The sequence below is a fragment of the Phyllobates terribilis genome, unplaced genomic scaffold, assembly GCF_046119375.1.
Source record: "Phyllobates terribilis strain yellow unplaced genomic scaffold, ASM4611937v1 Scaffold_12__6_contigs__length_324123572, whole genome shotgun sequence".
Taxonomy (NCBI): domain Eukaryota; kingdom Metazoa; phylum Chordata; class Amphibia; order Anura; family Dendrobatidae; genus Phyllobates; species Phyllobates terribilis.
Genome location: NW_027362772.1, coordinates 309,108,613 through 309,136,112, shown reverse-complemented (window position 1 = coordinate 309,136,112; position 27,500 = coordinate 309,108,613). Strand labels below are relative to the sequence as shown.

General features: G+C 48.1%; 1 protein-coding gene and 1 long non-coding RNA gene across 3 annotated transcripts in view; one reads left to right on the top strand and one right to left on the bottom strand.

Annotated features, from left to right (window-relative positions):
* ESAM (endothelial cell adhesion molecule) overlaps window positions 1–27,500 on the bottom strand; it is a 144,087-nt gene that overhangs the window by 93,574 nt on the left and 23,013 nt on the right.
* LOC141171836 (uncharacterized) lies at window positions 1,825–27,401 on the top strand. Of its 2 annotated transcripts, none has more exons than XR_012252379.1 (3): window positions 1,825–1,988; window positions 24,897–25,073; window positions 26,725–27,401. It is a non-coding gene; the product is annotated as an uncharacterized lncRNA (long non-coding RNA). The 2 variants fall into 2 exon arrangements; XR_012252380.1 differs by lacking the exon at window positions 1,825–1,988 and adding an exon at window positions 23,041–23,182.

Here is a 27,500-nt window from a genome sequence, read left to right as displayed (position 1 = left end):
TCAGCGGTGACATCACTGAGAATGCCGCCTATCCCTCACCAGAGATCAGCGGTGACATCACTGAGAATGCCACCTATCCATCATCGGAGATCAGTGGTGACATCACAGAGAATGCCGCCTATCCATCACCAGAGATCAGAGGTGACATCACTGAGAATGCCACCTATCCATCACTAGAGATCAGCGGTGACATCACTGAGAATGCCACCTATCCATCACTAGAGATCAGCGGTGACATCACTGAGAATGCCACCTATCCATCACTAGAGATCAGTGGTGACATCACTGAGAATGCCGCCTATCCATCACCAGAGATCAGCGGTGACATCACTGAGAATGCCACCTATCCATCATCGGAGATCAGTGGTGACATCACTGAGAATGCCGCCTATCCATCACTAGAGATCAGCGGTGACATCACTGAGAATGCCACCTATCCATCATCGGAGATCAGCGGTGACATCACTGAGAATGCCGCCTATCCATCACCAGAGATCAGCGGTGACATCACTGAGAATGCCGCCTATCCATCACCAGAGATCAGCGGTGACATCACTGAGAATGCCTCCTATCCATCACCAGAGATCAGCGGTGACATCACTGAGAATGCCGCCTATCCCTCACCAGAGATCAGCGGTGACATCACTGAGAATGCCACCTATCCATCATCGGAGATCAGTGGTGACATCACTGAGAATGCCGCCTATCCATCACCAGAGATCAGCGGTGACATCACTGAGAATGCCGCCTATCCATCACCAGAGATCAGCGGTAACATCACTGAGAATGCCTCCTATCCATCACCAGAGATCAGCGGTGACATCACTGAGAATGCCGCCTATCCCTCACCAGAGATCAGCGGTGACATCACTGAGAATGCCTCCTATCCATCATCGGAGATCAGTGGTGACATCACTGAGAATGCCGCCTATCGATCACCAGAGATCAGCGGTGACATCACTGAGAATGCCGCCTATCCATCACCAGAGATCAGCGGTGACATCACTGAGAATGCCTCCTATCCATCATCGGAGATCAGCGGTGACATCACTGAGAATGCCGCCTATCCATCACCAGAGATCAGCGGTGACATCACTGAGAATGCCGCCTATCCATCACCAGAGATCAGCGGTGACATCACTGAGAATGCCTCCTATCCATCACCAGAGATCAGCAGTGACATCACTGAGAATGCCGCCTATCCATCACCAGAGATCAGCGGTGACATCACTGAGAATGCCGCCTATCCATCACCAGAGATCAGCAGTGACATCACTGAGAATGCCTCCTATCCATCACCAGAGATCAGCGGTGACATCACTGAGAATGCCGCCTATCCCTCACCAGAGATCAGCGGTGACATCACTGAGAATGCCTCCTATCCATCACTAGAGATCAGCAGTGACATCACTGAGAATGCCGCCTATCCCTCACCAGAGATCAGGGGTGACATCACTGAGAATGCCTCCTATCCATCACTAGAGATCAGCGGTGACATCACTGAGAATGCCGCCTATCCATCACTAGAGATCAGCGGTGACACCACTGAGAATGCCGCCTATCCATCACTAGAGATCAGCGGTGACACCACTGAGAATGCCTCCTATCCATCATCGGAGATCAGTGGTGACATCACAGAGGTGCTGTTGTTGTGGGATATGTAGATAGATACATTCTTGCAGCTGAAGCTTTTGTGCAGTAAAGCACAATATGAATGTCTGATGAGATCTGTTCTGGGGACACTGGAGACGTCTCCCCCCAATGTGGCCTGTAGCAAATGGGAGGAAATGATAATTCTTATTACGTCTTTTCACATCTCTAATTTGGGATTATGACAGTAAGAGAAAAGACAGGACCGTGAGCAGCGCACAGCCGCCAGCATTAAGACGCTCTGCTCCAAAAGTCCCATCAAGATGATTAAGCAACCACCGAGGAAAGGAGCTTATTCTGCCTGGACGCACCGAAGAGGCTGCGCCGCGCAATTTACGGTATTTAACCTTCACCCCCCCATGAGAGGGACGTATCCCACCCTCAAAAATATCACAGACGCATCACATTATTTTTTACAGACGGGAAAAAAGTGCCCTATTTTTGCGGGCTGCCCAGGAATTATTGGACGGTTGGCAATGGGCTTGGAATAAATACAATTTGTCACTTTTTTTGAGGGCTGCAATTCTTCATGGATTGTATTTCATAGCCCCGCACTTTTTGATTAGTGCTGCTTTTTCCTTTTTTTATATATATATATTTGCTGTTGTTTCAGCTCCTCCATTGCATATAAGTGCATAAAACACAAGGACGACATCTGCGAGGATTTTGTATGTTCTCCCTGGGTTTCCCACGCTCCAAAGACACACTGATCGGGAATGTAGACTATGATCCCCGATGGGGACAGAGCTGATGATAATACATGTGGAATTAATGGAGCTATATAAGCCAGTAAAATAACTAAATCCTGCAGCGCTCAGTGACTGTGGTAAGGTGTAGGATGCCACCTACGTCACCAGAACTTTCAGAGCGACTCCGGTCACTAGTAAGCATTAGGGTATGTTCACACTGATTTCTCTGTGTTTTTTAAACCTGAGTATTTTTGGGGCATTTTTTAAGCACTTCTTATTTTACATTTTTTTCCATCTGTGTTTTTGTTAACATTTCTCCAACTTATTTTTTTTTACATCTTTTTATTGGCTTTTCTCTGTCGCTTTTTTTTTTTAAATCGATTAAAAAATGAATAAAATATTTGTATTTTTTTTAGCTCAAAAAGACGGCAGAGCATCTTTTTATTCTTCCCATTGCCTTCAATTGTAAGTTACAGAGGGTCTTCCTAATGGAAAACGGCCGAAGAACGGACATGTCACTTCTTTTAGATGCTTGGCCTCTTTGCAAGCCTGGAGTATAAACAGCAAGTTGTTTTTTTCCATTGAAACAAATAGGACGATTCTTTTCAGCATTTCTAAGAGATTTTCCAGTGGGTTTTTTTTTCTATAAGTGGAGCCATTCAAAAGAAAAAAAAATTACCAGGAAAGCCAGTGTGAACATACCCATAGTAATGTGTCAGCACGCAAAGGTCAGCACGCTCAATGCCAGACGTCAGCCGATGTGGCGTAAAGCACGTCGTGTCATATCATTGTCACAGTGATTGAATGACCAGAACTGCGCCCAACCTAGGTGATTGTGCACATACCTAAGAGTTCTGCTCCTGCAGGTGACTGCGCCCTTCACCTTGTATAACCAGGGCGTATCTCTTACTCCATCCCATATAGGACCGCTCCAAGGTCCTTCTAGATAAACATTAACTCTAGATGAGCCCTAGTCATACATCGGCTCCGGCCATATACGTATGTACAGTAACCTACTTGGACGCCACCACTGACGCAGCGTCCATTTTATTCATATGTAGGAAAGGAGATAAGAGGCTGCCTGGCTCAGGTCATGCCGCTTACCATGAGCGAAACAATAGGTGGGCATGCAATATATTTGTCATGCTGTTTCCATATCTAGATTTTTGTGTTAGAAGGCACCAAATGGGTATCACTACTGTGTGGGGGGCTCTAAGACATTATTACCAGAACGGGTCAACACTATTGTGTGTGAGGGGGGGACTTAAAAGGGCATTATTACGGTTAGGGGTCATCATCACTGTAGGGCCGTGGCGTGGATCATATAATAAGGGCGCCTTCAAAGAGTCGCTACTATGACACGATGGCGCTCGCTGGCAACAATACTATCTTTGCAGCAGGAGTTGTACAGAATAGTTGTAGAAAGCAGGAAACATTGTATCTGATCACACAATGTATCTGTTCTGTGAGTAAACAGAGACAATATAGACAGAGGCCTCGGCATTAATGTTCTGCATGTCCTGTCACCTAAAACCAATTAACATTATGAAAAAGAATCACCTAGGAGGCGGAAACATCGCCCTCAGGAAAACCATTCGGCTGCCCTTCTTCTTATGTCCTTGAGTTATTGTAATGTTTACCCCACGATCAGAGGAAGAGAAAAAAAATCCACAAGATCAACTTTATCACAAGACTCCAAAGTTGTGGAGGAATCCGAAATCACCTAGGGGGGGAATCAGTAACCTGATCGGTTGGGAAGGGGGAATCCGAGGTCAGTATCTGAGGAGGGATCAATAAAGTGGGGATCAGTACATGGGCGTACCTAGGATCAAAAGTAGGAGGGGGCAAGCCATGGTCACAGATACCGAAGAGAAATATATATATATAGTACAATGCAAAGATTTCACTTCTTACATTACATGAGTGATATCTATTGTAAATTCCACAATAGCTCAGAAACCAGTGACGCGCCCCCTGGGCCAGTGCTGTTTGGGATACCCGGAGCCGGATCTCAATGGGGGTAGTAGTCCTTGTGGCGGTGACCCGGCCCGTGCCCAGGGTGTCAAACTAAGTGGCAGTCTATGGCAGTAGATGTTACTTCGATTGTCGACTACGCCACCCGTTGAGTGCGGCTTTGAAGCCGCCGCTGTAGAGCAGTCCGCTGAGGCCGGTGGTGTATGTGCAGCAGTGATGATATAACCCCCAACGGGAGGGGTATGGCCTCAGGGCAGCAGGAGTGGATGATGGGGGTTGTTGTGGTGTAGAAAGGAGACTCTGAGACGGGAGGTGCAGTTCAGGGTTTTTACTTACTGATGTTCTTTTGGTCACTCTGGCCTTGAGTGACCACCCGAGCCGTGCTGCGTCCACCAGGTCCTGGACTCGGCCAACCCCCAAGCAATTCTGGAGCGTGGTCCTGAGCTCCTTTCTGACTTTCCCTTTCTACTGGCCGTTCCCACCAGGGATCCACTTATGTCCGGCTCCCTCGGGTCTCTTGTTGGTTGCACCTCTTCTGGGTTCCCTGACCCTATGCTTGGTGTGCCTTTCTAGTGGATTTGGTGAGGGTCGTGGCAGATCCTGACCACGACCTCCGGTTCCTGGCTAAGGTGTGCTTTGGCCTCTGCCAGCTTGGGTTCCGGTACCCTGGTCCGCCAACCCTTCACCCTTCTGTCTGTATTCTGGGGTCTTGGGGTTCTTTCTTCTTTCCTCTCTGGGTCCTTCTGACTCCTCTCTCTCTCTCTCAGCAGGCCTTGCTCTGGAGCTGGGCCCAGCCGGAGCCACAGCTCCCTGTCAGCCCTTCTGGCTGAGCTTCTCTGCTCTGCTCAGACTCTACAAAGACCCTGTTCTAAGATGGTGCCCACCTTATATACTCCCTCTATGTGTGAGCTCAGGTGACCAGCACCCAATGAGCTCCTAGCCTTACCCAGACTGCTCCCCCTATCTGCCCCTACACTACTGGGATGTTCCACCCCCCTCCCACTCCAGCCAGGGACAGACGCTGTCGTACCTGCACATATACTGGTGGGAGTACCGTCGTTCTGTCCCCCGGAAATGGGATGTATGTAGTGCATGCAGCTAACTGAGCTCAGTTCCACACTCCATCCTTACACGGGAGTGGAATACCACACCTCTGGCTTGAGGTGTAATACCCCTGTAGCAGCCGAGTCCTCAGGGTGCTACATTCCCCCCTGGTAAATCACGGCACGTCCTCGGGCTGTAAAAGAATAAAAAACATCCACAAACATACAATTTTTTTTTTTTCATAAAACATAAACATAGAAAACATATAAACATTATCAGCAGCATAATAAATATTCTTCTTCCTCCGGCCACGGGACAACTTGTGACCGGGTAAAGTGCAACAGTCTCTTCTTGAAAAACAGTTTTCCTATAAAACCAGTAGGGGGCGCCTTAGAAAGCGCAACTATATACAAGGGGAAATGGCCGCTCTCAGTCCTCGGCCAGATATTAGGAAAGGATGACCGCTCTCAGTCCTCGGTCAGTGGGAACAAGGGATATACGGGTAACAGTTTACACTTGTCCCAACGGGGAACATATTTTAAACGGCAGCAGTTCTTGTACCCCGACGGGTAACTATTTTACAGTTTCACTATACCGCACTCTAATGACGGCGTCCTCCTGCTCCTTCTCGCAAGTAGGCTTCAGACCCGTCCGGGTCCTCTTGCTCCTCCTCACACCGCAGCTCCTCCTCCGTCAGCCGGTGTACATGGAGGGCGTAGGGTCCTTTGGCACACTTGTGCCGGGTGAATGTGACCTCATCCCCTACGTATAGGTCACGACCTCTGTGTCCCTCCGGTAGGTGGGACTCGACGTCTCTTCTGGTCACGAAGACGTCGCCGGGGGTGTGGTGATCTCTTATGAAGCCCCACCCGTGCTGCATTTGGAATTTAATCACAGTCCCGGTGGCACGGGGACCATGAGCTGCACGGGGGTTCCTCCGGGTCCGGCTCTTCTGCTCTGCGCTCTGTATCTGCAGCCGCTGCTCACGGACCCGCCTCTCTCTCCGTTCCCGGTCGAAGACCTCTAATTGCTGCCGGCAGCACTCCGCACGCTCAGCTGCGGCCGCCCGAGTTTCTTGGGTGAACCCCATGAGATCTCCTCCAGTGGGGTCCCACTCAAACTGTGTCTCCTCCAACGAGAGCGGGGTCCTCTTGACGGGCTTCGGAGCCGGGATCAGGGGCTCGCACAGGGGCCTTTCCTTTTGGGGCTCAAGTTGGTAATACTCCGGTGGCCATATAAAGGGCTGCCCATCCGGGCAAGTGTGCTGGGCAAACAATCTTCACCCAGGTGCGGCACTCTAGATGTTGAGGGCGCGGTGGTGGAAGCGGCGCCCGGATTGACCAGGCCTTGCGACCAGGCCTGGGGCACCCTAAAAGTAAAGGGCACCGTAAGAACGGCGGCGCCCGGGGTTACTCGGCCCTGCGACCAGGCCGGTGGTGTTTCCTGCTTGGCCGCGCTCAGGACTGAAGCGCGTGACGTCACAGGGGTCGCGGCCGCGGCTTCTGTTTGAGGCCTAGTCTGGAGCGGTGACGGTGCAGCGACGGGCACGGCAGGGGGAATTTCAGGCTCTGCGACGGGAAGCTGGGGCAGGCACGCGGTTCCTCGGCTCGGGGTAGTAGCGTCCCCTTTACCTGCCTCCGTCTCTCCAGCTCCCTCCTCAGCGTCGTCTCCGGCCTTTACTCCTCCTGCACCATCCTCAGAGGCGGTCTGTCTCCTCGTCTCGGGTGGCGTGCTTCGCTGGCGGGTTCCAGCCTGCTGGGCCATCTCTCTGCTCCACTCCGCCAGCGTTTCTCGCTGCACCTGGGCCATCCTCCGTGCGAGGCCCTCCAGCGCCGTCTGCGCACACTCCCGGTCTCGGGGGAGCTGTGCCAGGATCTCCACCAGGCCTAGTGGGGTTGTCGCTTGCAACAGGCTCCTGACCACAGGGTCGGTGCTGCCTGACTCTCCCTCCATCTCCGGGTGCGACTTCTCCGGACCCCTCTCCAGACTTCTCATCTCCGGGTGCGCTCTCTCCAGACTCCTCCAGGCTGCACCCATCTTCGCTCTTTTGTTCTGTATCCGCCCACATTGAGGGTGGTCCCGGGGCAACTTTGTGATTGTCGGTTCCAGGGGCAGTTCCCTCACGCTGATGGACACTTCTATCATCACAGTCTCTGTTAGTGGGGGCGGTTTCCACTTTTGGCGCCATTCCTTGACCTGGCCCACGATGGGAGGTGGCCTCTTGCCACCCTCTGGCACGCCCATAATGGCGTCTGCTCTTCCAAGGCGGGAAATCTTCTCAAAATGGCGGGAAAAAGCTGCAGATGGCGGGCAACCGGCGGGAAACGATCTGTGATGGCGTCCGTTGGCGGGGACCCTCTGGGATCGGCGGGAGACTTCTTTCTGAGGTAAATACGAACTTTTCTTCAGGCACGCAGTACCCGGTGATTGCGGGCATGTGATCCTGCCGACTACGCCAAAAGTTGACGCGCCCCCTGGGCCAGTGCTGTTTGGGATACCCGGAGCCGGATCTCAATGGGGGTAGTAGTCCTTGTGGCGGTGACCCGGCCCGTGCCCAGGGTGTCAAACTAAGTGGCAGTCTATGGCAGTAGATGTTACTTCGATTGTCGACTACGCCACCCGTTGAGTGCGGCTTTGAAGCCGCCGCTGTAGAGCAGTCCGCTGAGGCCGGTGGTGTATGTGCAGCAGTGATGATATAACCCCCAACGGGAGGGGTATGGCCTCAGGGCAGCAGGAGTGGATGATGGGGGTTGTTGTGGTGTAGAAAGGAGACTCTGAGACGGGAGGTGCAGTTCAGGGTTTTTACTTACTGATGTTCTTTTGGTCACTCTGGCCTTGAGTGACCACCCGAGCCGTGCTGCGTCCACCAGGTCCTGGACTCGGCCAACCCCCAAGCAATTCTGGAGCGTGGTCCTGAGCTCCTTTCTGACTTTCCCTTTCTACTGGCCGTTCCCACCAGGGATCCACTTATGTCCGGCTCCCTCGGGTCTCTTGTTGGTTGCACCTCTTCTGGGTTCCCTGACCCTATGCTTGGTGTGCCTTTCTAGTGGATTTGGTGAGGGTCGTGGCAGATCCTGACCACGACCTCCGGTTCCTGGCTAAGGTGTGCTTTGGCCTCTGCCAGCTTGGGTTCCGGTACCCTGGTCCGCCAACCCTTCACCCTTCTGTCTGTATTCTGGGGTCTTGGGGTTCTTTCTTCTTTCCTCTCTGGGTCCTTCTGACTCCTCTCTCTCTCTCTCAGCAGGCCTTGCTCTGGAGCTGGGCCCAGCCGGAGCCACAGCTCCCTGTCAGCCCTTCTGGCTGAGCTTCTCTGCTCTGCTCAGACTCTACAAAGACCCTGTTCTAAGATGGTGCCCACCTTATATACTCCCTCTATGTGTGAGCTCAGGTGACCAGCACCCAATGAGCTCCTAGCCTTACCCAGACTGCTCTCCCTATCTGCCCCTACACTACTGGGATGTTCCACCCCCCTCCCACTCCAGCCAGGGACAGACGCTGTCGTACCTGCACATATACTGGTGGGAGTACCGTCGTTCTGTCCCCCGGAAATGGGATGTATGTAGTGCATGCAGCTAACTGAGCTCAGTTCCACACTCCATCCTTACCCGGGAGTGGAATACCACACCTCTGGCTTGAGGTGTAATACCCCTGTAGCAGCCGAGTCCTCAGGGTGCTACACCAGCGAATCGCTCCACACAGTATACTGGCCGCAATAAAATGCTCCATACAGGATACTGGCCCCATATAACGCTCCATGCAGGATACTGGCCCCCATATAACGCTCCATACAGAATACTGGCCCCCATATAACGCTCCATACAGGATACTGGCCCCCATATAATGCTCCATACAGAATACTGGCTCCCATATAACGCTCCATACAGAATACTGGCCCCCATATAACGCTCCATGCAGGATACTGGCCCCCATATAACGCTCCATACAGAATACTGGCTCCCATATAACGCTCCATACAGAATACTGGCCCCCATATAACGCTCCATACAGAATACTGGCCCCCATATAACGCTCCATACAGAATACTGGCTCCCATATAATGCTCCATACAGGATACTGGTCCCCATATAATGCTCCATACAGGATACTGGCCCCCATATAACACTCCATACAGGATACTGGCTCCCATATAACGCTCCATACGGAATACTGGCCCCCATATAACACTCCATACAGGATACTGGCCCCCATATAACGCTCCATGCAGGATACTGGCCCCCATATAACGCTCCATGCAGGATACTGGCCCCCATATAACGCTCCATACAGAATACTGGCTCCCATATAACGCTCCATAGAGAATACTGGCCCCCATATAATGCTCCATACAGAATACTGGCCCCCATATAACGCTCCATGCAGGCTGTTCCCCACACATAATGCCTCATGCAGGCTGTTCCCCCCCACATAATGCCCCACGCAGGCTGTTCCCCCCACATAATGCCCCATGCAGGCTGTTCCCCCCATATAATGCCCCATGTAGGATGTCACCCCACCTTATAATGCCCCATGCAGGATGTCACACCCTCTGACCTGAGACGTCACAGTGCAGCAGCTGCGGAGGATGCAGGAGCTGCTGCGGAGGCACGGGGAGGGGTAAGTATTGTGCCTGGTGCCGGGACCCTGAGCAAGCGGGGGGGAGCGGGCGCTGACTGTGAGGGCCCCCCGCCTGCTCAGGGCCCCGGCATTTGCCCGGGTGCGCCGGGTGCTGATGCCGGTGTGCGGCTTGCGTGCCTGCTTCTAGGGGGGGGCAGCTGCCCCCCTACCCCACGATGGGTACGCCCATGGATCAGTACAAAGATTAATAAATCTGATTCATGGACCAGTATCCGGTCTGGATCCTCTGGCTGCAGCTGGACCTCTCCAGGCCTGGATAGTTCTAGACATATCCCACCACATATCCTTGTATAGATTTTCCGCACAATGGTCTCCATCGGATGCTCACTGTTTAGTTATAAGTAATTCCAAATATATTTCTACATCTATGAATGGAGTGTAGAATATTATGTAAATGTAGAATTATGACTGCAGATTTCTGGATTAGGTTATTCCCATCTTTTTTGATGAGCATTTTCATACTCGTTGTTTTGTTTACAGGTCGTTGCCTAAGAGACCGACCACCGCTGCTGTTTAGCCTGTAAACACTGGGCTGGAGCTGGCCGGGATTAGGAGGTGACAGCCCAGTCCAGCTTTTATAGGTTGAATAATAAAGAGCTTGTAAGTGCTGCACAAGCTCGCAAGACAATAAGCTGAAAACAAAAATGTTCATACCTCAAGAATGGCTGCAAATTGTAAAAAGCAGTAAATTGCAAACTATTCTATTTCTGCTTCATTGACTACAGCCAAACCTTCGACTGTGTTGATCGCCAGAAACTTTGGAATACCATGAAGGATATGGGTGTGCCGAACCATCTGATCAGCCTCAAAAAGAAACTTTACATCGACCAAGAAGAAACAGTCCGAACGGAGCATGGCGACACGGCACGGTTCAAAGAACAGACAAGGCGGCATCCTGTCACCATTTCTCTTCTATTTCTAGGCAGGAGCTATTTTCAGGAAGGCTGGACTTGCCGAAAAATTAGAAGCAATCAAAATTGCTGGACGAATTATCAACAATCTTAAATACGCAGATGATACAACATTGATAGTAACAAGCGTAGATGGAATGAAGGACTTATTGTGGAGTGTCAAGATGGAAAGCTCAAACATGGGACTGCTGCTCAATACAAAGAAGACAAAGATACTGACTACTGCCAGGTACGACCGGGAGATATCCGAGATGGACGGCGATGAAGTGGAAGATGTAAAGGACTTCAACCTACTCGGATCGATGATCACTCAAGATGCAGCGACGACACCGGAAGGCAATAGGAGAATAGCTATGGGCAAATCAACAATGAAATCACTGGGCGAGGTCTTCAAATCGAAGAGCGTTACCCTGGCTATACAGACACGGACGGCTGGTACATAGTCTGGTCTTTTCTATAGTAATATATGGATGATAAAGAAACAAGATGGAGGAAGAATGGACGCCGTTGAAATGTGGAGCTGGAGAAGGAAGTTATCAATACCATGGACGGCAAGAAGAACAAACAAATCAATCTTGGAACAAATCCGATCAGACATGTCACGAAGCAAGGATGACCAAGCTACGACTTGTGGACACATCATACTAAGAGATCAATCACTGGAGAAGGACATCATGGTGGGAAGAGTAGAAGGAACAAGACAAAGAAGAAGACCAGCAACCCGATGGCTTGATACAATCACGATAACGGTGGAGAAGACCCTGGTGGACCTTTCTAGGCTTTTACAAGATCTATCTTCTTGCAGATCGCTCGACCATCAAGTCGCTATGGATCGAAATCGAACTGAAGGCCATTAAAAAAAAGAAAAAAAATTACAAACATTTTTTGTTTTTACAAGCACTATCTGACAATACCCATTTATGAAGATGGGAATAAACCCTTAAAGGTTAGAATAGGGGAGAAGATAGCAGTTGCACTCAGGTCCTAGTATCAGATTGAGCTTTGCTATATAAGAAGACACCAGTTTTATAAATGGCACATGGAGGGTGTTGGCTGAGTACATATTTTGCATTGTTCCATCAGCTTTATGTTGCACCCTGGTATAGAATACTATGTAACGCAGAATTATAAATTCAGCTCTGGATGTAACAAAGAGTATACACTGTGATAGATGTGAATTTTACCGCAGCTGCCAGAAAGTGTGGCTGGGCTGATGATTCAGTTCTGAAGGCTTCTCATACGATGTAATAATGTTGTGCTCTTTAGGGTTCATTATGGGTAACGAATATTGACTGCAGCAGGCAGCGGTACTGGGCACGGGGCCAGAGCTTTCATCCATCCATTAGCCGGCCATTACCATTAATGCATTAGCCTGGAGGTGGAGGACTCGTGGATTTTCCTTACATTGCGCTGCATTAACTGGACGCTGCAGCCACAAGGTGCACCATGAAAGAGTAAAGATCAGAGGATACGGCGAAGAAGAAACGAGAGATGGGGGATGGGAGCGCTGCCGGGGAGACGACATCACATCATTCAGAACTGGTTATAGTAGAAGACAACGCATTTCATGGTGTCACCCGGAGCTGCCAGGTGAGCGCAGATGAGCCGGCATCCGAAATTCATCAGATTATTCTGCATTAGTTCCATGTACAGTGAATTTAAAGGGAACTGATCGACCCAACCACCACCACCACTACCACCACCACCATATTCCAACAGGCCATTGTGGTCTCATCTGGCATCTCTGGTTGGAAGCAAACTACCTAATATATGTTGGACATCTATATTTTCCCATTCAATAATTTGTTACAATGTATCAGTGCAGGTAGAATGTCTTGAGTCCAGGCTGTGAACCTCACAGAGGATTGATACAACTCTAGGAAATTCCCAGCTGTGAGAATTATTAGGCTTTCAGCCTCTGCATTTAGGTAAAGATGTTTCCATTCACTAAGTTGCAAGCAGAGATCTTGAAAAAGGTGAAGAAATAAAATACAAAGTCTGATAAAAAGTTGCAGAACTTTTTCATTGTACAGTGACTACATATATGGAGACCAGGCCCCTTTGATTCGTGGCCGGGAGGCGTTCGCCCCCTGTTTCTCTGCTGACCGCTCTGATAATGTTATTATTCGCCATTGTCCCTTACGGCAGAGCATTTCCTCCTGTGCTCTGGTTATCTGCTCAGGAAGCCATGCTCTGGCTGATAAACGCGAGAAAACAGCTGCACATCTGCACCAGAACAATGTAACCTCCACCTAAATAAACAGGAGCTGCCCCGCTCTTTACACGGGTATATTTATATCTGGCAACTCCCTGTATGAAATATCAGGATCTAATACCTGGAGGGGAAAAATATGGAGAAGAACGGCACAACGTGTGATGGGGGATCCCCTGATACATTGTTACGCTGTGCACATGCTGCGGATTATCATTGCGGAAAAATCCGCAGCACTACCAATTATTTTGCGGAAACGCTGTGTTTTCGCCGCCATTGACTTGCATTGGATCGCATGGAATAAGCATCACTGCATCTGTAGATGCGGATAACATGCGTTTCAATGTGCGGAGGGTACCCGGGTCTGGAGAAGAGGAGACTCTCCTCCGGACCCGGGTACCATAGAACCTGTAAAAAAAAGAATAAAGTAAAAAATATACATTATACTCACCTTCTGATGGCCCCCAGTGTCCTTGTCTCGGCTTGCCAGCAGCTCGCGGTAGATTAAAGGACCTGCGGTGACGTCATTTAGTCATGTGACGGGTCACGCGACCGCTGATGTCGGCAGGTCCTTTAATCTACCGCGAGCTGCCAGCAAGCCAGGACGCACTGGATAAAGACAGCGGGGACCATCAGAAGGTAAGTATATATTTATTTTTTACCATTCTTTTACGGTCACACTATATATGCCGGTTACATGGATTTATATAGTGTGACCAAGTTGACAAGCACTTTCCAAGTGATGCTAAAATCACAACCCGCATGCGGAAATGCATGTGAAGAACGCTTCACATCCGCATGTCCCTGGCAGGAAAAATGCATGTACAATCCGCATGTACAATCCGCATGCACAATCCGCATGTACAATCCGCATGCACAATCTGCATGCACAATCCGCATGCACAATCCGCATGCACAATCCACATGTACAATCCACATGCACAATCCGCATGCACAATCCGCATGCACAATCCGCATGTACAATCCGCATGCGTTTTTTCTGCAAGGGAGATGCAGAAACGCTCAGGAAAAAATCCGGAGCATTTCTGCATCGTGGGCACATAGCCTAAGAGATTTTTCCAGTTTATAAAATTACTAAAAAAATAATAATGAAAAGCACTTGATAATGAAAAAAAAAGTTATTTTTTAATGCGTTTATTTTGAAATAATAAACATCACAAATCAGCACATAACAAGGACATATTTGTTGTTCCTGTAATTGTAACGACCCGCACAACACAGCGATCAGATTATTTACAGGATCGGTAAAGGACGTAAAAAAAAATGGCGTAATTTATATTTTTCTCTATTAAATCCATAAAAAGGTAATAAAACGGTAATGTTGAGGCTGTGTTCACATGTAGCGTAAATGCTGCGTTCTTTCTGCTGCTTTTTTTCTGCAGGTGTCCGCACCACACGACACAGTAAGAATCTTCTCAGAATATTGGTGTTTGCTGCGTTTCTTTTATGCGTTTTCCTCTTTGCTAGATGCGATTTTTGGGAAGATATGAGGCAGAGTTTTTAACGCTTTTTAACAGTACAGAAAAGCTTTGATCCGTAGGCTGTGTGCCCACGATGCGTTTTTTAAGCGTTTCCGCAGCGGCAAAAACGCTGCAGAAACGCTTAAAAAACGCTTGGTAGAAGGTCTGCCATGTTCCCTAATGATAATCCGCTTGTGCTGTGCACTTGCTGCGGAAATTTCCACCGTGGATTATCATTGCGGAAAAAAACGCAGCACTACCAATTATTTTGCGGAAGCGCTGCCGCTTTTCGCCGCCCATTGACTTGCATTAGAACACATGGATTACTCATCACTGTATATGTAGCTGCGCATTCCATGCGTTCTAATGTGCGGATGGTACCCAGGTGTGGAGGACTGGAGACTCTCCTCTGGACCCGGGTACCATAGAAACTGTAAAAAAAAAAAAGAATAAAATAAAAAATAAATATATACTTACCTTCTGGCGGCCCACGCTGCGCTCCTCCTCTCATGCCGGCAGTTCGCGATGGATTGGAGGACCTGCGCTGACGTCATAGTCATGTGACGGGTCACGCGACGCTGACGTCGGCAGGTCCTTCAGTGTAACGCGATCTGCTGGCAGCCGGGACGGTGAAGCAAGACTGCAGGGGCCATCGGAAGGTAAGTATAGATTTATTTTTTACTATTCTTTCGGTCACACTATATATGCCGGTTGCATGGATTTATATAGTGTGACCAAGTGACAAGCATTTTCCAAGTGATGCTAAAATCGATTGGAAAGTGCCTGTCAACCCGCATGCAGAAATGCAAGTGAAGAACGCTTCACATCCACTTGTCCCTGAAGGGAAAAACGCATGCACAATCCGCATGTACAATCCGCATGTACAATCCGCATGTACAATCCGCATGTACAATCCGCATGAACAATCCGCATGCGTTTTTTCTGCCAGGGGAGATGCAGAAACGCTCAGGAAAAATCCGGAGGATTTCTGCATTGTGGGCACATAGCCTTATTGTGGAGTTTGGTGCGGATCCTGCAGAAAACAAAACACACAGTATTTCTGCAACGTGTGAACACGGCCTTACAGACACAAAAAAGCCGGATGCCGTATAATGAAGCTACATAAAGATGAGAAAGTTCTGGCTGCTCCGACTGTGAATAAGGGAACAAAAAATAATCCACAACTATAGATGAGCAGGACGCACAGATGAGGTCGCTCCGGCCCGGGGTGATCAAAAGCGGCCGGGGACGCCGGATGGTGAGAGATTCACGGCCTCCGGTACCACTGATCTGTACCAGGAATAAGGGGAATCCAACCGCTCATCTCTAGTCCCAACTGTTCCAGATACAGCAGACAGTCCCAGATTTGGGTCTACGCCCTGCAGTCTCAGGCGTCTGCTGAATGCCCCTCATTACCAGTGCTCCTCTGACAACTCCTCCTGTCAGGGGAGAAAGAAATGGTAAATGGGCGTGGATTGGGGTGTGGCCCAATTTGACGCGGCGCTCGTAGCCAAATTGTCCCTCTTCCTGTTCTTCAAAAGTTGGGAGGTATGATTGTGGTCAGCTCTGACTGTAAAGAATCCTTTCCTATTGAGCTGCCGGATTCGCCTTTCTTCCACCCGTAGTAGGCTCTAAATCTATGGGCTATTTATATGCGAGAAATGTCCCAGATGGGATTACCCCTTCAATCAGGTAACAGCTCTGCTATGGAGGTGTAGTAGTAGTGAGAGGTGCAGAAGCCGGCACCAAAACGCGTCTCTCCAATCTCACATTACCGGCTCAGTAAGCGATTCCTTGGTGGAGGTTCTGGAGTAGTCAGCAGTCTACAGCTCATAGTCAGGACGGATGGGAGCATCAGCAAGTAGGACCCCATTTTATTTTTTTTTGCTATGGGACCCTCCATTAGTTCTATACAGGTTTTCAGACGCTGAATTTACCCTAAAATGTTTCCATTCACTGACAGCGTGCAGAGATGCTGCAAATAGTGAGGAATTGAAACACAAATGCAAGAACAAGCATTGTGGGGTCCTCGTTCTCCATGTTTGGCCCCACTCGCAGCCACATATGATCTCACTTAGCAATAATGAATAGATCTCATTAGGATAAAAACGAGTGGGAGGGGAGGCGAGGGGGTCCGAGTATCCAAAAGAAATAAGAGCAAATTATGTCCTGGATTATCTATCAAGGATGGGACGCTGAGATTACAGGGAAGATGATGAAAGCGGCAACCTGAGGAAAAGATGCAGAAAAATGATAAAACGCGTTAGTTATGGGGATGACAATGGTCACAAGAAGAACCATAGTATCATGGACACAGTTCTCACAAGCAGCGGCCTGATAACGCCCCTCTGGGGTCCCACTTTTCTCACACTGTGACTATGGAATCAGTGGGAAATTCCAGAAAAGGATCCCAGGAAGAGAATCCGGACCATGTAAGGAGTCAGCAGAGGGTCCGGCCCCGCGTGTCATCCACTTATTCATTTTTTAAGGCCACTTAATGCAGCAACAGAAACACGTCAGTTCAGATCATTACACTAAGGGGTCAGAGGGCCCAGTATGGGGGGGGGAGTATCAGACACATGTATGACGGCCGGGTCACAGGGGGGCAACACATCCACAAAAAGAAATAAATGTGCTCCTGTGCTCCCTGGTGTTTTGTGTGGTTCCAAGTGAGAACTGAAAAGAGCTCTGCTTACTGTCAGTGAATGGAAAACATTCTTACCTACATCCAATGGCGGAAAAAACATCCTGACCTAGTAGTCCTCACAGCTGAGGGTTTGTTACAATTATATTTAGTCTGGACAATCCCCTCCTGTGCTGACCACATACCCTCCTGCGCTGACCCCATACCCTCCTGTGCTGACCCCATACTCTCCTGCACTGACCCCATCCCCTCCTGCGCTGACCCCATCCCCTCCTGCGCTGACCCCATACCCTCCTGCGCTGACCCCATACCCTCCTGCACTGACCCCATACCCTCCTGCTGACCCCATCCCCTCCTGCACTGACCCCATACCCTCCTGCGCTGATCCCATACCCTCCTGTGCTGACCCCATACCTTCCTGTGTTGACCCCATGCCCTCCTGTGCTGACCCGCTATCTCAACCACTGACTGTGCTGACCCCCCATCCCCACCACTTCTGGCTGACTGACACCCCTAGGGCATGATTAAGGAGTGGAATCTCAGTCTGGAAGTAAAGTTTTGCGCTATGTGATGTCAGGTCTCTGGGGTCCATCAAGGACGTTCCTCAGATGTTTCCTGCCCTTCCCGAGCATTGTCTTGAGTTTTTCCTGCTTCTTACAAGATGTGAAAAGACAGGGTAGCCCAATGAAGTAAGGCGAGTCGTCTCCTCTGGGGGCAGCGCTGCGGGGTCTCCGTTCCAGTACAATCACCTTCAGATCCTGGTTTAGGCTGTTACAGTTACATTTGTAGAACTTTCCATTAATCTGAGGTCACTCCAAATTCCCAGAACACAGAAGACTCCTCCAATGAAAGGGTTAACACCAAACACTCAGCAACAGCTACACCAATATTATATATCCGAAAATACCCGCACCCCAACATATGATAGAAGTGATCGACAGAATGATGATGAAAATAATAGTAATCATCCCCATCATCCTCCTTATCATTATCCTCATCATCATCCTTATTGTTCTCATCGCCATCATCCTTCTAATCATCTTCATCATCATCACTGTCATAATGATCTCCATCATCCTTCTAATCATTATCTTCATATCTTCATCATCATCACTGTCATGATCTCCATCATCCTTCTAATCATTATCTTCATATCTTCATCACCATCACTGTCATCATGATCTCCATCATCCTTCTAATCATCCTCCTCCTGATCATCCTTCTAAGTAACCCCATTATCATCATCCCCATCATCATGATCTCCATCATCCTTCTAATCATCTTCATCATCATATCATCATCCTTTTCATCATGATCTCCATCATCCTTCTAATCATCTTCATCATCATATCATCATCCCTTTCATCATGATCTCCATCATCCTTCTAATCATCCTCCTCGTCATCATCCTTCTAAGTATCCCCATCACCATTATCTCCGTCATCCTTCTAATCATCTTCGACCTCATCATCATGCTCCTCAGCTCTATCATCTTAATCATCATCCTTATTATCCTCCTCACCATCCTTCTAATCATTATCCTCATGTTCCCCATAATCATCCTCTTCATCCTCTTCATCCTCATCATCTACCTCATTATCCAAGTTATCATGATCTCCATCATCTTTCTAATCATCTTCATCATCATCCCTTTCATCATGATCTCCATCATCCTTCCAATCATCCTCCTCATCATCATCCTCCTAAGTATCCCCATCACCATTATCTCCGTCATCCTTCTAATCATCTTCGACCTCATCATCATGCTCCTCAGCTCTATCATCTTAATCATCATCCTTATTATCCTCCTCACCATCCTTCTAATCATTATCCTCATCTTCCCCATAATCATCCTCTTCATCCTCCTCCTCCTCATCATCTACCTCATTATCCAAGTTATCATGATCTCCATCATCCTCCCCCTCCCAATCATCCTTCTAATAATCCTCCACATAATCAATTTCTACCTCCAAAGCAGGTGCAATTTTGCATTTTTAGGAGCTATTGGGCTGCAAAGGGCCCATATATTGTTCTTGCACTAGGGCCCTTTTCTGCCTGTGTCTGCTAGTGGATGGGACCCCTAGCGATGTTGAAAAAAGGGGGTCTAGAATCTGGGAACTGGAGCCACGTCTAGAATAGAGCATTGGAACACAAGCTCAACCTCTGCTCCAGTCATTGTCTATGGGACTGCTGGATAGCAGAGGACAGCACTCCACTATCTCCAACAGTCCCATAGACAAATAATGGAGGGGAGGTCGGGCATGTGTAACTAAGTCCATTCAATACAGGGCTCTGCGGAGCTCCGTTCTCAGGATCGCAGGGGGAAAATGTAGTTGGACCCTCAGTGATCAGCAAGTTATCTTCTATTATGTTAACCATGGAAAACCCTTAAATAATGCTTAGTTACTGTATAAATTAAATATTCTACAACTTTCTAATGAAATTATATTTTAATTCCTCACCATATTCAAGATCTCTGCTTGTTTCGGTTAAGGGGAATCTGTCAGCAGGTTTTTGCTACTTAATCAGAGGACAGCATGAGTTTGTGGGACACTGATTTTAGTGATAAGTCACTTACTAGGCTGTGTGTTGTTTCAATACAATCAGTGTTTTATCAGCAGGAGATTAACACTACAGCTTGTGTGCATCTTGGTCCATCCCCGCCTGCAGCACTGATTAGCAGTTCTCTGTCACTATGCAATGTACACAAAAGCAGCTAATCAGGTGTATGGGCAGCGTCAGCTTTCTGAGCTCTGCTACATGCTACAGCTAAAAACTCTGTATCACAACTGCTGCATCCACTAAACTAAGTGGTACATCGCTGGAATCAGGGTTTCTGCCCCTACATTATACTGCTCTCAGATGAGGTAGCAAAAACATGGTGACAGATTCCCTTTGATGAGAGCATTCAGAGGCAGTAATAATGTACACAGCTGGTCCAGAAGCAGATACAATTGTATCCAGCCTGACCCCAGCATGATACATTGTAGCAGTTGCAGATGTGTTTTGCTGCATTGTACAGACTGGATACAATTGTATCCACTTCTCAGCAGAGAGCAGGACTCTGCCATGAACAGAGTTACTGCCTCTGCACAGAAAGAAGAGTGTTCTCACTCACTGACTGCAAACACATGTCCTCAAATGATGATTACCTGGAACAGTCTATTACAAGTTATGTATATAGTGATGTAGTTTAATTAACACAGAACCAGGAAAACCCAGAACCCCCCACCTCCCATCCAGGGGCGGACAGAGAATGGGAGTCATCCACCAGGAGGACACAGAGCAAACACCCAGAGTCCAGAGATTATCTCCTGCAAATATATAGAAGTATTCACAGAGTACACAGAGCAGAGCAGCGGGCCCCTGACCAAGGTGCAACACTCTGGGGGCCACTGAACTTTCCTAGTTAAATGGTAGTCAGTAGAACAACACAGAAGGTCTGAGAATCAGGAAAAGCTGGGGCATCTGGGCTAGATCATAACCTGCATTCCTATGTAACACCACAGATAACACAGTGATAACACTGAGTGTGCAGAGAATGTATTAGATGTTGCCTGCAGTCCTATGTAACACCACAGATAACACAGTGATAACTCTCTGAGTACAGATAATGTAGTAGATGTCACCTGCAGTCCTATGTAACACCACAGATAACACAGTGATAACTCTCTGAGTACAGATAATGTAGTAGATGTCACCTGCAGTCCTATGTAACACCACAGATAACACAGTGATAACTCTCTGAGTACAGATAATGTAGTAGATGTCACCTGCAGTCCTATGTAACACCACAGAAAACACAGTGATAACTCTGAGTACAGATAATGTAGTAGATGTCACCTGCAGTCCTATGTAACACCACAGAAAACACAGTGATAACTCTCTGAGTACAGATAATGTAGTAGATGTCACCTGCAGTCCTATGTAACACTACAGAACACAGCGATAACTCTCTGAGTACAGATAATGTAGTAGATGTCACCTGCAGTCCTATGTAACACCACAGATAACACAGTGATAACTCTCTGAGTACAGATAATGTAGTAGATGTCACCTGCAGTCCTATGTAACACCACAGATAACACCGTGATAACTCCCTGAGTACAAATAATGTAGTATATGTCACCTGCAGTCCTATGTAACACCAAAGATAACACAGTGATAACTCTCTGAGTACAGATAATGTAGTAGATGTCACCTGCAGTCCTATGTAACACTACAGATAACACAGTGATAACTCTCTGAGTACAAATAATGTAGTAGATGTCTCCTGCAGTCCTATGTAACACCACAGATAACACAGTGATAACTCTCTGAGTACAGATAATGTAGTAGATGTCATCTGCAGTCCTATGTAACACCACAGAAAACACAGTAATAACTCGCTGAGTACAGATAATGTAGTAGATGATCCCTGCAGTCCTATGTAACACCACAGATAACACAGTGATAACACTCTGAGTACAGATAATGTAGTAGATGTCACCTGCAGTCCTATGTAACACCACAGATAACACAGTGATATCTCTCTGAGTACAGATAGTGTAGTAGATGCTGCCTGCAGTCCTATGTAATTCACTGAGCAACATATGTCTGATTGGGCTTTATGACCATTACCATCTGTTATCTGCAGTGATGATCTAACAATTATCAGCCATAAGCCGGGAACCATCCGGCTAAATCCTCCAGATCCTACGTAATAAGTAACCGAAGCCATAGAGGGAGCAATGACTGATGATAGGACTGGAGGGGATGATCCCTATTGTATTTCCTACCATCCAGCTATCCACAGATCCTGAATGGCAAGTCTGCTGCACTCCTCACTGTCATTGTAGCATTCTACTCCATAAAGAAGTTGTCGGAGTTCAGAAAACATGGCTGCCTTCTTCCAAACACAGCGCCACCCCTGTCTGCAGGTTGTGTCTGATATTGCAGCTCAGTTCAATCGCAGTGAATCGTGCAGAGCTGTAACCCGTCACATAACCTGTAGACGGGGCGGCGCGTTTTTTTGGAGGAAGGCAACCATGTTTTCACAATCCCGGCTATCACTTTTAACATTGTTATAGGCTCCACTCAATCTCATATGCACCGCCATGTCTATAAATTTATGTGTTACGCTGTAATGTCTTTATGGTCTTTACAAGTCCCCTCTGTGATGTACAGTGCTGCGGAATATGTTGACACTATAGAAATAAAAATGATTATTATTATATAACACGATTATCATCGGTGATGGTTTTTGTTTCCGGTGTCTATAGGGGCCCCCCGGGAGTGGGTCCCAGAGTGTAAAGGTGATCGCTGCGATCATCCCGATGGCGGCACCATATCTATATTATTTCAGTAATGAGTAAGTATCAGGTCGGCTCGTGCGACTGAAGCGCTGCCAGCTCTGCTACATCAGGACGCGGTGACTTATTTTTTCCTATCAGGACGACGGGGCGCCGAGGTTCGGACTCTCTGGCACAGACATACCGGCCACCTCGTCCCCGTCAGACATTCCAATGTGGCGGCCATTCTCACACGACCACTAATTGGATCCGAAGACACTGTGGCATTGTATGGGCGCCTTCCATCATGGCGGCCTGTGACCCCCCAGCCCAGAATAAAGTGACGTTTGCTTCGAGTTCATCCGGCTGTGAGGAATGCCGAGTGACATCGCTTTACATAACGAGCCGGGATTAATGAGTCGTTTTCTGATGCGACTGCCTGAGAGCGACGCCAAGGAAAAGCCTCGTTACGGCCAAGGGGCTAACGATTAAATAAAGGTTAATTAGAGGTCAGGGCACTGCGCATTCCCGTATCCGTCACATCAGACGCTCTCAGGACGCCAGAAGCTGCTGCAATTCTATCAGGACGATCCTGGGAAAGCTGGGTGACAATATGGCCGCCAGTACCTGCCCGCGGCAGTGACTGAACCCCAAACATCAGATCCGCCTCAGGTGAGGGATCGCTACATGAAGAGGCGGATATTGCTAATGCGGAATATTCTGGAAAGCTAGGGGACGCTCCGTTATATGAGCGGACATGACGGCCATGTTGTTTAACCCCCCCCCCCCACTCTTTAGCTATAAATGGACGGGCAGCTGCCGTCTTGTGAGATCACATTATCCGGGAATTAGCGGTAAGATCACTGCTGACCTGATTTCAGACGGTCGCTGACTAGTATTGACTTTCTTAGCTGCGACATGTGGCCATATGTGTCGTTAGGGGATTGTGAAGAACTCAAGAGGACAAGATGGAGGCCGTGTGTGAGGGGCGGGGGTCCGGGGACTTCTTATCTGCATTTATCAAGGAAACCAGGGTGAGAGGCCGCACGGACCGTTATATGACAAGGGCGGACATTCCTATAATACATACACCGTTGCCCCTAGCAACAGGGACATAGCCATAGTGAGTGGAGGGGCTGTCGTCACACCCGGGCCCTGGGGTCTAGAGGGGCCCAAAAGCTCCCTGTGGCTCATAGAGAAAAGCATATTACACATTGCGATACTTGGGGCCTTCAACTTATGCCTCTGCCTAGCAACCACGTTACTGACTGGTTGCTATGGACAGCGCCACCATTTTTTCTTTCTAATATTCCATATAAATTCCCCAAGAAAAAATGGCTACAATCAAGAAAACGTGCCGTTCCCCATAGCAGCCGGTCAGATTACCGCCTCAGGAGGGACCATAAAGGCCGAAATCGATTGGTTGCTATGGAAACACCAATACATCTCCATTACAAAGACCAAAACAGAGCAAGAAACTTGGGTGTTGCCCATAGCAACTAGATTCTGCCAGCAGGTTTAAAAATGAAAGTAGTCATCTCATTGGTCGCTTAGTTTTAATAAGTAAAACTCCACCCTCAAACATTGAACCGCGCCCCCTGATACAGATTAGCGCCCCCCATAGTGACGGCTACAACCTCCCCACATGGCGTTATAGGTCATAAAACATGGCCCCTTCCTTCCAGAAGCAGGGCCCTTCCAGTCCACTGGTTATGTCTGCTATCACAGTCTGTTCCTATTCACTTTTATGGAGTGAAGTTGCAATACCACACACAACCTGAGGACGGGAGTGGCGCAAGTTCTGGAAAAAAAAGCAGCCATGATTTTTTTTTTATTCTGGAGGAAACGGTTACGGGGAAATAAAGGGTTCCTGATTTTTCTCCAGTAGGATGCGGTTGTTAGGGTGGAGCGTTTGTGTCGGTACAAGGTCCGCCTGCTCTGTAAACCGTTAGCCATGTTTCCACATCTAAAATGTGACCACAGAGATGAGACGCGGAGATCACTAAATATGGAGGGCTCCCACTGTTGTGAAACTACAACTCTCAGCATGCTCTGAGAGGGAGGCAGCGGTCATACTACATCCCTGACTCTTAGGCTATGTGCATACTGTGCGTTTTTAGTGTGTTTTTTCCACACGTAAATTGGCCAAAAAACGCTAGGGAATCCTTATGCCAGCTAATGCTATGACAATCCTACAGACACCGCTCCGTATTCTGTTCTGCCCCTTAACCCCTCATCTGCTGCGGTCACTATTGACCATAGCATCTGGGGGGGTTATAGCGCAGAGATCAGAGCCAGCGAGCGGTGACCTCAGAAGTCTACAGTCCTGTGTTTTTGTGACTCTCCAGGAGTCGCCGCCATCTTACACCTCGCTCCTCTCTTACAGATATGGCGGCGGCGAACGTGCAATGAATACAATTCCCATAGAGACGCCCGAGGGGCAGCGAAAAGTGCGAATATCCAAACCGCAGCGGAGGAGGCAGACGACCTGTTGTATCCCATATATCATCAGTAAAAGCTGAGAAATGTCTCCGAGAGCAAACTGCGACATATCACACGAGCAGTGAGTGGTTATTACATTCTGCGTCTGCCGCACTCTCTGTGACCCGTGCCCCAGACATAGGGGGCGACATTCATGTGCTGGTCTGAATGTTCTGCAGCGGGTACTAACAGCTTGTGCTGCGTAGTGTCGTGCTGCGCCCCAAAGCACCCCATAGCTACTGAATCCGAACAACCACGTCCGATAACCCGGAAAGTATGATAATCTGGCAAGTGGCTCTTGCACACGACAGCAGGATAATATTTGATACGCCAGTACCCATTAATAGGATTGACGTCATCCGGGGCATCTGGGGTAAGGGATTTGCAGGTGTCCATACGGCAGGGCTGCAATTCTGTATGATAATAACCCAACTTACTCCTTCTCCACATTTTGGTCTGTAAGGATCACATATGACCCGGTCTGGCACACAGCTCTATAAAGAGGGCACTGCCCCCCCCAGCGCCAACCATTGTACCAGGGCCTCCCCAGTATAACATCTGTAGAGAGACACTGAGGAGCATCTGATAGGACATGAAGATATTACTTATCATATAACCATCAGTGTATCTAGGCTGATCGTGTGATACCGGCTACGAGAACCACACAGCAATACTGTCTGCTCATGTAATATCCTATCCTGTGAGGTGCCATCTGCTGTATCTAATCCTATCCTGGGTGGTGCCATCTGCCGTATCTAATCCTATCCTACGCCAAGCCTTCTGCTGTATCTAATCCTGTTCTTCTCCATGCTATCTGCTGAGCTCCTGTATCTAATCCTATCTTGTGAAGTGCCATCTGCTGTATCTAATCCTATCCTGGGTGGTGCCATCTGCCGTATCTAATCCTATCCTACGCCATGCCTTCTGCTGTATCTAATCCTGTTCTTCTCCATGCTATCTGCTGAGCTCCTGTATCTAATCCTATCTTGTGAAGTGTCATCTGCCATATCTAATCCTATCCTGTGTGGTACCATCAGCTGTATCTAATCAAATCCTGCACAGTGCCATCTGCTGAGCTCCTGTATCTAATACTATCTGTCTGCCTATTTTAATTGATCCAACGTTGTGCCATCTGATGTATCTAATCCTATCCTATGCCATGACTTCTGCTGTATCTAATCCTATTCTTCTCCGTGCTATCTGCTGAGCTCCTGTATCTAATCCTATCCTGTGAAGTGCCATCTGCTGTATCTAATCCTATCCTGGATGGAGCCATCTGTCATGTCTAATCCTATCCTGTGAGGTGCCATCTGCTGTATCTAATCCTATCCTGGATGGTGCCATCTGCCATATCTAATGCTATCCTGTGTGGTGCCATCAGCTGTATCTAATCCTATCCTGGATGGTGCCATCTGCCATATCTAATGCTATCCTGTGTGGTGCCATCAGCTGTATCTAATCCTATCCTGTGTGGTACCATCTGTTCAGCTCATGTATCTAATCCTATCCTGTGTGGTACCATCTGTTCAGCTCATGTATCTAATCCTATCCTGTGTGGTGCTGTCTGCCGTATTTACTCCTTTCGTAAACCGTGCCATCTGATGTATCTAACCCTATCCTACGCCATACCGGCTGCCGACCTGCTGTATCTAAGCCTATCATGTGCGATATGGTCTGCTCAGCCGCTGTATCTAAGTTTCTGTAGTGAATGTTATTATGGCCGTGTATTTCAGGTCTGGATGACAATATGTTGTTGGTGGCGGAGTCATCGGAGGGGACATCAGAGAGAAGGAATAAAAGAGGATGACGAAGGAGAAACCTCAAAGTGCAGAAACCCCAGCAGTGACCCCGGAGAAGGCAAACGTCACCCCCGTCACCGGTCCTGAGCCTCCTCTGGTGTTTGATGATACGTTGTATACACTGTACGTCTTATGTCAGTATTATGTGTCCCACACTCTGTTACACTCTCACATTTCATGCACTCAGTATTCATCCTACTATTAGGCTATGTTCACACATCATGTTTTTTTGCGTCACAAATCTGCAGCAAAACCTGATCTCTCAAGGGAGGTTTGCTGCAGATTTTTCTTGCAGTTTTGGTGCTTTTTTGATGCGTTTTTTCAGCGTTTTTTTCATTGTCCTTCTGTCGCTTTTTATGCATGTACATAAAGGTCTGTGAAAAAAAGAAACCCCATACTATTTTGTCATCAAAAACGCTGAAAGAAGTGACATGCAAAAACTCAACCAAAGCACAAAATACTGAACAAAAAAAAAACATGATGTGTGAACAGAGAATTCTGGTTTCTCATAGACTTTGCTGGTACTGCAAAATGCGCATAAAAATCTGCAGTAAAAAACGCTGAAAAAAAAACATGATGTGTGAACATAGACTTAGATTTTGTTATTTTCCATGCTAGATTTTACAAACTGTTTTATTGCACTGTTTTATGCTTTATGTGCTGCACTACATTGTGTCATATTATACGGTATTGTATTGGAGTTGATTCAA